This window comes from Phodopus roborovskii, unplaced genomic scaffold (assembly GCF_943737965.1).
Source record: "Phodopus roborovskii unplaced genomic scaffold, PHOROB, whole genome shotgun sequence".
In the NCBI taxonomy this organism is placed as follows: domain Eukaryota; kingdom Metazoa; phylum Chordata; class Mammalia; order Rodentia; family Cricetidae; genus Phodopus; species Phodopus roborovskii.
The window spans coordinates 4181109-4194615 of record NW_026125554.1 but is presented as its reverse complement, the minus strand read 5'-3'; the positions used below and the strand labels follow the sequence as shown (position 1 = coordinate 4194615).

General features: G+C 40.5%; 1 pseudogene; it reads left to right on the top strand.

Annotated features, from left to right (window-relative positions):
- Window positions 1–11386, top strand: part of LOC127216534 (zinc finger protein 431-like) — a 420225-nt pseudogene extending 408839 nt beyond the window's left edge.
- Window positions 11387–13507: the final 2121 nt, after the last annotated feature.

Here is a 13507-nt window from a genome sequence, read left to right as displayed (position 1 = left end):
CCCAAATTTCCATATATCTTTCTACATGCCCAAACACCACCTTCTTAATTTATAGCAACGTTATCCGCCACTTGAACAAAAACATTTGATTCATGTTCCTTACTATAGCTTTCATTTTTCCATAGGCCAGAAAATAAATATGTCATTTAAAAATGACTTTTTCTCCTCACATGGGAGGAGAACCGATACCTTACACATGTATGGAAAACATCTTTGCATCTCTTTTAGTTTCCATAAGGACAGACATTTATTTTGAGGTATATAGATGTTTTGCCTGCATGCATGTCTCTGTATCCTGTGAATATGTGGTGCTGATGGAGGCCAGAAATGTCATCAGATCCCCTGCAACTGGAGATACAGGGGGTTGTCAGCCACCTTGTCCATCCTCTATAAGAACAGTCGGTACTCTTAACTGCTGGGCCAGCTCTCCTGCCCTAACTACAGACATCTTATCAGAATGTCTTTGGGTTGAGATTCTGTCTTGTGAGTTTTATCATCTGATATATCCTCAATACAACTTCCTGTTCTTTTTCTAGACCTGGGTTTTAGAATTGTCAAGCAATGGTGACCTAAGATGCCCGCAGTGCCAAGTTTTTTTGGGTGAATATTAGTGAACATTAGGGTAGAGATCCAGGATCTTTCAGGAGCTCAGCGGATGCATTGGCATTGAAACAAGTCTTGTACATCCTTGTGACCTTACAGTTCCCCTTTCCTAGCAGATTTTTTAAAGATGATCCACTAGTTAGATACTAGTATTGAAAAGACGGGTAGGAATGATTCTGCCTTCTAAGTTCTCTCAGACTATTTAAGGGAGAAAGACAATCTCAGAGGACAAGAAAATTGGCCACAGTAAAGGGAATGCCAGACCCTGGCCAGCCCAGTTTATATTGGGCACACAGGACACAAACAGGAGTGTGCAACATTTAAACATGATGTTGTCATCTCTACAGTTCATGTTGTAGAACTGCACAATCATCACAGCAACAAAAATCTCCATGTTTTAGGTACATTTTCTATTTTGTGTCACATTCAGAGCTCTCCTTGGTTGCACATGGCCATATATGACTTGGGAGACACAGGTTGGATGCCTGGTAGTGATGGACCTTGAGTCCTGCAGTGAACAGGATGGATGGATAGGGTCAGGAGCACCCTAGGTAATACTGTGATATCTCTGAAAACCCTAGTCAGACTGGGCTTGATGACACATGCCTGTGATCTAAGCATGTTGGAGGTGGAGGCAGGATACTCAGAAGGTCAATACTAGTCTGAGATGCGTGACATTCTGTTCTTAGCAAATAAACAAAATGCCCAAACTGGAGTCAGGATCCAAAATGACCTGGCTTTAATTTGTTTTCACAAAACAGCCCATTAAGCCGTTTTTCTGTTTTTCCATCCACCTTGCTTTCTTTTTTGCATTGATTTATTTACTTGTTTGTTTGTTTGAGACAAAATCTTGCTCTCTAGCCCCATGCTGGCATAGAATTCACTTTATAGCTCAGGTTGGTATTGAACTGTTAATTTCTGTCTCTACCACCAGAGTTCTGAAATTACAAATGTGCGGTATACCTGCCTTCTTCAATTTCCTTTCCGTCCCTCCCTCCCTCCCCCCCTCCCTCCCTCCCCCCTCCCTCCCTCCCCCCCCCTCTCTCTCTCTTTCTTTCTTTCTTTCTGGTTTTTCAAGACAGGGCTTCTTTGTATAGTTCTAGCTGTCCTGGAACTTGCTCTGTAGACCACGCTGGCCTTGAAATCAGGAGATCCACTGCCTCTACCTCCCAAGTGCTAGTATTAAAGTTGTGTGCCACCACTGCCTGGGTAGCCTTCTCCAAATTTCATAACAACTTCAAACATAAGATCCAAAGAGGCAATGACACTTAGATTTTAGGGGAACATTTAAATAGCTAAGTTTATATTACATTCATTAATTTGTTATTATTATTTTTCTTATTGTGCACCTCATCCTTTTTTTTTTTTTTTTTTTTTTTTTTGTATTTTAAATAGGACATGTTATTGATTTTTTGAGATTTTTTTTTTTTTTTGCTTAAACAGAATCTGGATTTTTTAATTTTATTTTATTTTACATGTCGATCCCAGTTTCCTCTCCCTGCCTCCCTCCCTCCCTTTTACCCTCTCTGTCCTCTCATATGCATCCTGACCACCCTCCCATCCCATCCCCCCACCCCAATTCCACATGTAGGGCAATGCCATCCAGTTGGGGTCATGTAGATCTGACAGGTCATGTGAAGTAGGGACTAGGGGCTTCTCTCCTGTCTCTAGGTTAAGGGAGTTGTCCCTCCATGGGGGATGTGTTCGCAAGGTCCTTTTGTGCACCAGGGATACATCCTGGCTCCACTGTGAGAGGTCCCTTAGACTGCTCAGTCCTCTGGCTGAGACCCATGTTCAGCATACAAGTATATATGGGTCATTGCTCTCAACTCCTCCCTATAACTCCTAGATCTGCTCTCACCCTCCCAACTTTTCACCTTGTCCGTTCTCTCTCTCTCTCTCCCTCTTTGATGACAATTTATGCTGCCTTTATACTAACAGATATGTGTAGCATGCATAATAAAAACCCAAGACAGATAGATATTAAAGGTCAAGGTGAAGATCAGAAAAGTAAGCAGCCAGGCAGTAGCTCTTATTTACCAAGGCTGAAATAGAGAGCCTGTCTTCCCTGTGACTGGAAACTAAATCTCACATGGGACTCTTTGCTTCTTTTTTATATACCTCTCTAGTGCTGGGATTAAAGTCATCAGCTCTGTTATGTTTTCAGACTGATTCACTCTCATGTAGCCCTGGGTGAACTTGAACTCACAGAGATCCATCTGCCTCTGTCTTCTGAGTCCTGAGATTAAAGATTTGTGCCATCACTGCCTAGCCTCTATGGCTGTGGCTAGCTTTACATTATTAAGTCAGGAATGATGATTTAATCACCACAGGTATGGGACCATCTACTGGAGAGTAGTTGGCCTACTAGGAGCTATATTTTTAAAGAAAACCAAGCCTCTCTTCTCAGAAGCCATCAACTGTCAATGGCTCCTCATCTAGGAATAACAGCTCGTGAAACCTTCCCCTCTCCATGTTGGAATACTGATTGAGTAATCTTGGACAGTTCTTGTGTAGGTATCCACATCTGCTGTGAGTTCGTGAGTGCAATGCTATGTCCAGAAAACAGTGTTTTACTCTGCTAGGATTTTTAGCCTCTCCTTTGTGGTAGTTCCTGAGCCACACTAGGGAGTGGGATTGTGGTAATATGATACAAATATCCTATTTGTGGATGAGTGTTCTGCAGACATTTTTACCAGTTGTGAGTTTCTACACTCACTGGTAGTCACTGAGCAAAGAGACTTCCTTCTCTAATGGAAATCTGAGAGAATCACTAATCTATGGGAATGGAAGTACCAATTTAGAAGGAGCTTGGTATGGTAGTATTATTTTTATGTATGTAAGTGTGTGTGTGTGTGTGTGTGTTTCTTTGTTCCTAACCATTGAGTCATCATCCCAGCGCCTATTGTTAATAATTTGTAATGAATTAATTAATTGAGACAGGGTTTCTCAACCTGTGAGTTGCGACCTCTTTTGGGGGTTGAATGACCCTTTCACTGGAGTCAGCTAACATCATCAGAAAACACAGGTATTTACATTATGATTCATAATAGTAGCAAAATTACATGGAAATGATTTTTGGTTAAGGGTCATCACAACATCAGGAAATGTATTAGAGGGTTGCAGCATTAGGAAAGTTGAAAACACTGCTCTCTGTAGCACTGGTTATCGTGGATTTCAGTTATACCAATTGTTAGGGTCTAGATCAGTTGTTTCCAGGTTGCAGGCCTCTTACTCAAAGATTTGAAATAAAAGCTGACCCACAGAGTGCAAAAGTAGTAAAGGTAACTTTATTCTAAGCAAAACCATAGGACCATTTCATTACCTCGTCTAGAGGGACAGCAGGTCACTTGAATGAAAAAGTACTTAAAAGTTTGGGACTTCTGGAGTCTGGGGAGATGGCTCAGAGGTTCAGAGCAAGCACTGGCTGCTCTTCCAAAGGTCCTTAGTTCAATTCCCAGCAACCACACGGAGACTCTCAACCATCTATAGTGATGGTTGATGGCCTGCAGGCATGCATACAGGCAGAATACTGTATACATAATAAATACATCTTTTTAAAATAATTGGGACTTCATTTTATACAGTTAAAGAGGAGGAGTTTGGTTGCAAATGGCTGTAGTGAAGATAGATCCCGGTCTTAGCTGACAGGGTTAGATGGGGTGGGCCTTTGCCTACTATGAGTGTCTCTTTCATGGTGTGTCTTATTTTAATCATATGCACACCCAATTATGCACAGGAGGAAGACATTCTATGTAAAACTTCACTCAGAGGACACAGTTTGCTTTATTGCACATGCACCCAAAGTCAGTCTAGGCCAGATTAGACCCACAGTTCTTGGATGTATCCTGGGGTGTGTTTGAATAGAAATGGCTATTGAGGATTGCTGAAGAACATAACTTGTTTCCACCATTCAAAGCAGCTATCTATGTATCTCATTGTAGATAGGGGCCCTAAGATAGCAGGTTGCTCAGTACATTGTTTGATGAGATGTGTAGAGTATATACAGGTAATATGCTCAGTCTGTCATGTTCATTATCAGAGGAAGTATGTGTACAGGAGAGTGCCAGGTTGCTAAACTATACCCTATGTTTGCCTGCCTCAGGATAACCTTGAACTTGTGATCTTTCTGCCTTTGCCTCCAGAGTGCTAGTATTACAAGTATACACAAGCATGAGAAGTCTTTAAAATGACTGACATCTTTGTTGTCTAGAAGAAATAGGTAGTTGTGCTTTACTTTTATATTTTTGAGAGGGTTTTTCTGTGGAGCCAAGGCTCGTCTGGAATTTGATTTGTGGACCAACTTGCCCTCAGTCTTGTAGCAGTAGTCCTGTTTCTGCTTCCTGAGTGCTTGTGTTATAGGAGTTTGCTTCCATGCCTGGCTGGTTACTTGTTAAGCAACAGTTTCTGTTTGTCTTACAATTTGTGTATGTATATGTATATATACTGAATCTGAGATTCAGTCTTACTGAAATCTTTAAACACTAGATATTTTTTATCTTTAAAGTAATTGCCCAGGGCTGAGGAAATAGCAGTGTGGGTAAATTACTTGCCGTGCAAGTGTTAGGACCTATGTTTGAACCCCCCTCCCCCCAGAAGCCATGTAAACGTGAGATGTGGTAGTGCACATCTGTAATCCCATTATTTCCATGATGAGATGAGAGGTGGAGACAGGAGAATCCTCTGAAACCATTGGGCCAACTAACGTGGCATGCACAACAGTGACTAACAGAAGGTGAACATCTGAGGTCATTCTCTGACACACACAGAAAAAGTGGGTCAGTGAGATGCTGAGTGGGTAAAGGTGCTTGTTGACAAGCTTGATAACTTAATGAGTTCAGTCCCTGGAGTCTGCATGATAGAAAGAGAGAACTGATTCCTCCCACAAAGTCCTCTGACATGTGTCCCTCCCCTCACCGTGTGCCCCCGCACACATTCAATAGGTAAATAAATACAGGCAGAAAAAGATAAGTGACTGACTATTCTTAACTGGGGATTTGAAATTCAAGTGAAGAGCAATGTTGAGTCAGCAAAGAAAGGTCACAGAAGACCTTTGTTTCCTCTTGAAACCTTATCCTGGAGATGTCTGTGCTTTCTCACAGGAAGAGGAGCCCTTGTTAATGAGACACTGGAAAGCTAGGGTTCATATCCAAATGTCTGTAACTTGGAATTCAAGGGAGAGGTGTTTATTTTTCTGAGGTTGCAGTTGTTGTTCTAAGTGTTGTTGTCTACATCCTCCTCTACCTCCCCTTTGTCCTTCTCTTCATTTCCTATAGAAGATTTGTTTTTATTTATGTGTGCATGTGTGTGGGTATGTGCACAAGAATGCAGGTCCTGAGAACTGAACTTTGGTCCTTTGGAAGAGCAGAAAGTTCTTAATTGTTGGTGTTATCTCTCCAGCCCACACACCTTGATTTTGTTTTGTTTTTAGATGCAGACTGAGGTAGGGCCTACTATATCTGCAATGTCTTTAGCCCTGGTACCTGGTATGCCAAGAGTTAGGTAGTTAAGGCCTTTACTTTGTAGGAAAGACCCAAAACAAACAAACAAACAAACAAAACAGAAGGAAGGGCTTTAAGGAAAGTCTCCTTAAGGAGGTTTCCCAAGCCTAGTGTGTTGGGACATGCTTGTAATTTGAGGCAGGAGCATTGTCACAAGATAATCCTGGATTAGACTTTAGACTTTTCTCCAGGCCAGTCTCTTTACTTGTCTCACCCCCTGACTCCCTCCACAAAGGATTCTCTGGGAGATACCTTTGAGAAGCTATTGCAGGTAAGAGTTTTACAGTTTGATGATTTCTGAAGTATATGATAAAATTTAAACATGAGTTGCCTTTGTCCTTGTTTCAACCACAGAGAACTTAAAACACTTAGGATTTCTGGAGCAATAGGAGTATCTGATAGTTTACCGTAAGCTCCTTTCATATAATATCTGAATTTATGCTAATAAGGTTATTCACTGCCATCTATCTATAATGTCTGGAAAAATAAATGGGACATAGAAGAACAAATGCATGCTTTGGCTTGGCATCTGTAGTAGAGATGTGTGTTGGTACTGAGCCCTCAATGCTTCAGGGTTTGGCTAGCACTGGATCAAGCCAGAACTGAATTGTGGTACACCTACTTAGCATTTGAATATTGACTGCTGTTCAGCAGATACAAGACATTTTGTTCACAAGTGATGCTAGCAAAACGCACCGTAAGTGAGGACTTTCAACTGACTCTGAGACAATCCCAGTTTCCTTTCCTATTGCTGTGATAAAAATACCCTGGAAAATGCAGCTTAAAGGGGAAAGATCTTTTGTTTGTTGTTTGTTTGTGAGAAAGTCATCATAAATATAGGACAGAAGTCCACTCTAAGACATGCATATGGAAAGACATATACTTGAGTTCATACACTACAGTTCCCTTAGGATCGAACCCATAGCTTCACCCATGACACAAATGCTTCACTGAGATGCATCCCCGGGCCCAAAGAGTTTTCCTCTGTTTGACTAGATAAACCTTTGATTTCCCAAAGGTCTGCTTTGGGGAATAATTTTATAAATGTATGTAAGAGATGATTGGGGGGGCAATGAGCTCTTGCTAACAATATTCTCATTACTTCTTGGGTCCTTTGACATTTTCCAATAAGAGCTGGAATGTTTTCCTGTTTGCATAGAGAATTCTCATGCATATGTCTTTTTTAGTATTTAACACAGGGTAGACAGTTGAGCTATTAGACACAGACTTACTAAAGTTGTTTCTCTGTGCATTCCCAATTCATGCCCTTGTTTGCTTCATTCAAAGTTGCCTCAAGAGATGTTAAGCATTCTCTTTCTAAGATCTTTAGGGATTCATCATCTGGAGTGTGTTTTGTCATAAGGTTGGCTCCTTCTGATAGGTATGTCAAAAACTTGCAAACATGTAGAGAGAAAGCATCAGTTAAAGTATGTTGTTAGCCTGGGCTAGAGTAGCAGACTGCTTTGCCCAGGGTCATTTGGACCATTCCAGTAGCAGGCACCAGATCCTACAAACGGTTTGAATTGGTTCTCAGGATTTTCTAAGAAGAAGGCTGATGAGATGGCTTGGTGGGTGAAGGCACCAGTCTCCAAGTGCTGCCTCACACTGTGGAAAGACAACCAGATCCTGGACCTTTATATAAATACTGTAGCATATGTACTCCAACCCCAAAGTAAACCAGTAGAGAAATAGGGGTCTTTGTTTGTTTGTTTGTTTCTCTGTGTAGCCCTGACTGTTCTGAAACTTGTTCTGTAGCCCAGGCTGGCCTGGAACTATAGAGATCCTCCTGTCTCTGCCTCCAAGAGCTGGGATTAAAGGTGTGTGCCACTACCACCCAGCACAAATAAATATTTAAAAAACAGAATCAATACAGCAGGCTCTGTTTATAGTTGTTAGGTTATCTAGCAATATAGTGGGTGATCCAGTTTGGCCATTGCTGTCACATCTAATGTGAGAATTTCTGTGTGGAGGTTGCCAGCATCATGGGACTTATGATCTGACTTTAGATCAACAGTGTTGTGACTTACTCTTCTCTTGGAAATATGTGGCATGTTTTAGGATTCTATGACCTTTGAGGACATGGCTGTGAAGTTCAGTGTGGAAGAGTGGACACTGCTGAGTCCTTCTCAAAAGGAGCTCTACATCTACACAGAGATGTGATGCAGGAGACGTTCAGGAACTTGGCTTGCATAGGTAAGAATGAGGTCACCCTATGATGTAATCACATACACTCTGCTCATCAGTGAACACCCATATGATGTGGCATATACAAGAGAATTTTGTCCAATGTACCATATTCCGTGTTATATCATGAAATTTCCTAGATTTCATACTTTTGTATAATGCTAAAATAAGTCAGTTCTTTTTCTGGACCTGCATTTAGGAATGGGACAAGAAGACCAGAACTTTGAAAATGACTATAGAAGCTCCCAGAGAAATCCAAAGTAAGTTGTCCTCAAAAAATGAAGCAATATTCTCTTTTGAATGAGGACTTTTAAAAACAAATCTAATGATAGAGATAGTCCAAAGCCCAAAGCTTCAGAAAATGTCTCCAAAACTGCACATAGGTTGACTATCTGTATTTAGAAAATCCCCAAGCTCAGGATATTCTTGTAGTTTAGATGTTCATAGTGTCAAAATGTTTCTTTAAGGGATACTTGTTACTATTATCTTTTTAAAGGTTTGTTTTAAGTTACATATATATGCATGGGTATGTGCATGTGAGTGCAGGTGTCCGCAGAGGCTGGAGGTGTCAGGTTTCCCTGGAATTTGAGCTACAGGTGGTTGTGAGCAGTCTGACATGGGTGCTAGGAGCTGTACTTAGGTTCTCAACTCCTGAGCTCTGGTTGTGACCCTGAGCTTGGCTTTAGCTTCCCAATCCTCCAGCTTAACTCCCAAGTGTTGGGGTTATCAGCTTGCCCTGCCAGTGGGAAACAGATTGATACTGTGTCTTGAAAGACCTATGCACCTTTAAAAAAAATCAAGACAAAAATCAATACAAAAGGAAAAAGCAAAACTCTCTAGGAATACCACTGTTGATAAGAACTTCAAACCAAACTGTAGAATTTCATGTATTCGTGTTTTAAAATCTTAGTGCATAAAATTGTTATTTTGTTGGAAAATAATAATACAACCTTGTTTTTTCAGAACTCAAGAAGGAAAAGATCTTTGTGAACATAATGAAGATAGTCAATGTGTAGAAAATTTCAGCTGGATTCTAGATTCTACTGTGTATAAAGATAATCCTCTTAGATTCAAGCCATGTAGAAGGCATATGTGTAGAATTGTCCTCAGTGGCCATTCATCCTTAAATGTACCTATCACAGTTCAAAATGAGCACAAACCATATGAATATCAGAAGTATGCAAAACATCTGTATGAATGTAAGGAATGTAGAAACAACTGCAGCTTTCCCCAGTGCCTCCTGATGCATCCAAGAACCCGAACTGAAGAAAAACCTTATGAAAGCAAGCAATGTGGAAAAAATTTTAGTGATAATTTCTTCCAGATACATGAAAGATCCCATGCTTCAAAGAAACCAGATGTGTACAAACAGTATAGGAAAGAATTAGTGAAAAATGCAGATATCAAAAGGCAGATGACAACACACGAAGATGATGGTCCATGTAAGTGTACTAGAGACGTTGGCTATTCCATTTCACTTTTTATGCATTCAAGTTCTCATATTGGAGAGAAGCTGCATGTATGTAAACATTGTGATAAAGACTTCCCTAATCCTGCTTATCTTAAATGCCATGGGAAAATGCATTGTGAAGAAAGGTCATATGTTTGTAAGTACTGTGAGAAAACATTTACTCGTTCTGGTTCCTTGAAATGTCATGAGAGGACTCATACTGGAGAGAAACCATATGCATGTAAGCAATGTGGGAAAGCCTTTACTACCCACACTTCCCTCAGATGCCATGAGAAAATTCACACTGGAGAAAAACCTTATGAATGTAAGCAATGTGGAAAATCTTTCATGTTGTACAGATATTTGTAAAGACATGAACGAATTCACAGTGGAAAGAGACCCTATGAATGTAAGCAATGTGGTAAAGCCTTTTATGTTCACAGTGTTCTTCGATATCATGAAAGAATCCACAGTGGAGAGAAACCCTATGATTGTAAGCATTGTGGGAAAGCCTTCACTCATTCAAATTATTTGAGATGCCATGAAAGAATTCACAGTGAAGAAAAGTCCTATGTATGTAAACAATGTGGTAAAGCCTTCACTACACATAATTCCCTTCATCACCATGAGAGAACTCACACTGGAGAGAAACCCTATGTATGTAAGCAATGTGGCAAAGCCTTCAGAACACAGAATTCCCTTTATCACCATGAAAGGACCCACACTGGAGAGAAACCCTATGGATGCAAACAATGTGGTAAAGCTTTCACATTGTGCAGGTCCTTACAAAGACATGAACGAATTCATAGTGGGGAGAAATCCTATGGATGTAAGCATTGTGGGAAACTCTTTTCATGTCTGAGTGAGGTTCGAAGGCATGAACAGACTCACACTGGAATAAAGTCTTATGTATGTAAACAATGTGGGAAAGCCTTCTCTAAAAATAGTTACCTTCAATACCATGAAAAGATTCACAGTGGAGAGAAACCTTGTGTATGTAAGCAGTGTGGAAAAGTGTTCACTTTTTACAGTTCTCTTCAGCGCCATGAAAAAACTCACAATGGAGAGAAGCCTTATGTATGTAAGCCATGTGGGAAAGCATTTACTTTTTCTAGTTCCCTTCAACGTCATGAAAGGATTCATAGTGGAGAGAAACCCTATGTATGTAGGCACTGTGGGAAAGCTTTCCCTTCTTTGAATCAGGTTCAGAGACATGAGCAAACACACAGTACAGTTAAACCCTTTGTATGTAATCAGTGTGGTAAAGCCTTTACTCTCCATAGTTCTCTTCGGGACCATGAGAGGGTCCATAGTGGAGAGAAACCGTATGTATGCAATCAATGTGGCAAAGCCTTTACTTATCACAGTTCCCTTTGGTACCATGAAAAGATTCACAGTGGAGAGAAACCTTATAGGTGTAAGCAGTGTGAGAAAGCATTCATGCAGTGCAGTTCCTTGCAAAGACATGAACGAATTCACTCTGGAGTGAAACCCTGTCCAAAAGAGTGTGTATCTGTGAGCTAGGGAAGCCCTAGAATGCTATAAAGAGTTTAGCTGGCCACTTTGGTGGGTGTGGAAGGTCAAACTGCCAATAGAAATGTAGAAAATAAAGACTGTTCATTAGGTTTCATAAAGAAATGGGTGCTCTATTGGGAAATGGACTAGAAGCCATTCATATTTCATTTTTACAAGTAATCTGGCTACATTCTGCCCATATCCGAAGAATCTGAGCAAGATTGAATTAAAGGACATGTTTTATTACACCAATGCAATTTGAAGACTAGTATTCAGTGTGTCATGGTTATTGCTCACCACTCTTACCAGGGTTTCCTGAGAGATGGAGAGAGAGAGAGAGAGAGAGAGAGAGAGAGAGAGAGAGAGAGAGAGAGAGAGATAGAAAAAATGTCTGGTTTGTTGAGAAAATCATAAGCAAGTTTAACGTTGTACAAAAGGAATGCATGGTGGGGTGGCTGTCATTGTTAAAAAGATTAGTACAACTAAGTATCAAGCATGCATTTTGCACTAGGACAATAGGAAGGATACATTGAGATAATAGTTCACCCACTGAAGACTCCAGATTGAAAGTATATAGGATTGTTTGAAAGGAGAGACTAAAGTGATATCTTGCTCAAAATAATTGCCGAGGGAAGTATTTTTCCTTGTTACGAGTGTTTTTCCTGCCAGCCTGGTCCCAGAGCTGCACCAGCCCCAAATAACACACAGAGACACAGTATTAGATATAATGCTGTTGTTAGCATTTCTTATTGGCTAGCTTTGTCTTAAATATTAACCCATTTCTATTAATCTAAGTATTTCCACATAGTTTTATCTTACCAGATAGTAGGGGCCAGAGTTCTGCTCTCTCCGTTCTACATGTTGAATCACTTCCTCCCTCCACCAGAATTCTCCTTCTCTCCTAGTCCCACATCTTGCTTTCCTATTGGCCAACAGTGCTTTATTCATTAACCAATAAGAGAAACTTATTTACAGAATAACATCTCCCATAATTTCCTGGTTCAACAACTAAGGTACACAGGCTATTTCAATTCTACTAGAAAGTAGCCAGTCTACACCCCAAGCCAGCAGCAGAACTTGAAAACATCTTTCATCCTTCATGAATGCAAAATGCAAGACCTGACCCAAGTTAGAGGCTTGCTCCAAGCCCAGTAAGGCCAGGTGAGATGTGTCCCATTTAGATGCCCTGCAAGGAAGGCAATCTATAGCACTTTCAGTATGTAGCACCTCCTTTTATGAAATGGGGTCCTGAGAGCCTCTTTTCATTGTTGTGAAGCTGTCAAGGTGAGCCCTGTGCTATAGCAGAGAGTCTAGGAGATGTCGGGACCATGGTTGGTCTAATGAAGAGGCAGGAAGCTGAATCAGTCTAGTGCTATGGGTGCTGCAGAGTACAGAATTGGAAGAGTGGATTTATACAAGGCTGATAGAGCTCAGGTGATATCAACAATCGCTCTGGATGCTGACAAAGATCTTCAGGATTTGGTGTTCGAGCTTCTGGGTTTTGGCTTTGATTTGGCACAGTCTTTCTCTGCTATATTCTCAGTTCTCTGTTTTGGAATGGAAATGTTTATCATATGTCATTGTATATTGAGCTTTGTAACTTTTTTCTCCTCTAAGGGCTCAGAGTGCCAAGATTACCTTGAATCTAAGAAAAACAAAAACAAAACCCTTTGGACTTTACCTACTAAGCAGCGTTTAAAGTACTAAGAGTGTGAGACCTTTTGAACATGGAATGAATTATTTTTGCTCTATAAGATGACCATGAACCTTTGAGGGCCAGGGATAGCACAATGGGATTTAAAAGGATACTTCTGAGCATCAGCTTGACAAAAAGTAGAGTTGATGATGGCTAGTTTTTATTGTCAATCTGGATGGATTTATAGTCACTTAAAAAAAAATCATTGTGCTATGTCATGGCGTGGGGCCCAGACTGAATACAAATTGAGAAAGGTGAAAACAGACCACCACCATATATTCCTTGCTAAAAATGAACCATTTTCCTTAAAACTGAGATTTTTAAAAAATTATGTAAGTTGTTTTTTGTCTGGCATTTTGTCATGGCATCAAGAAAAGTGATTTCTACACCTTGTGAATACCATCAATATGGGCAAACTGTTCCTATTCATAGTTTCCTTCATCATGAAATATTTGTTTATGGTCTAAAGAAACCCCCCTTGAACACTCCTCCATTGCTGGTGGGAGTGCAAACTCATACAGCCATTTTGGAGATCAGTATAGCGGTTCCTCAGGAAAA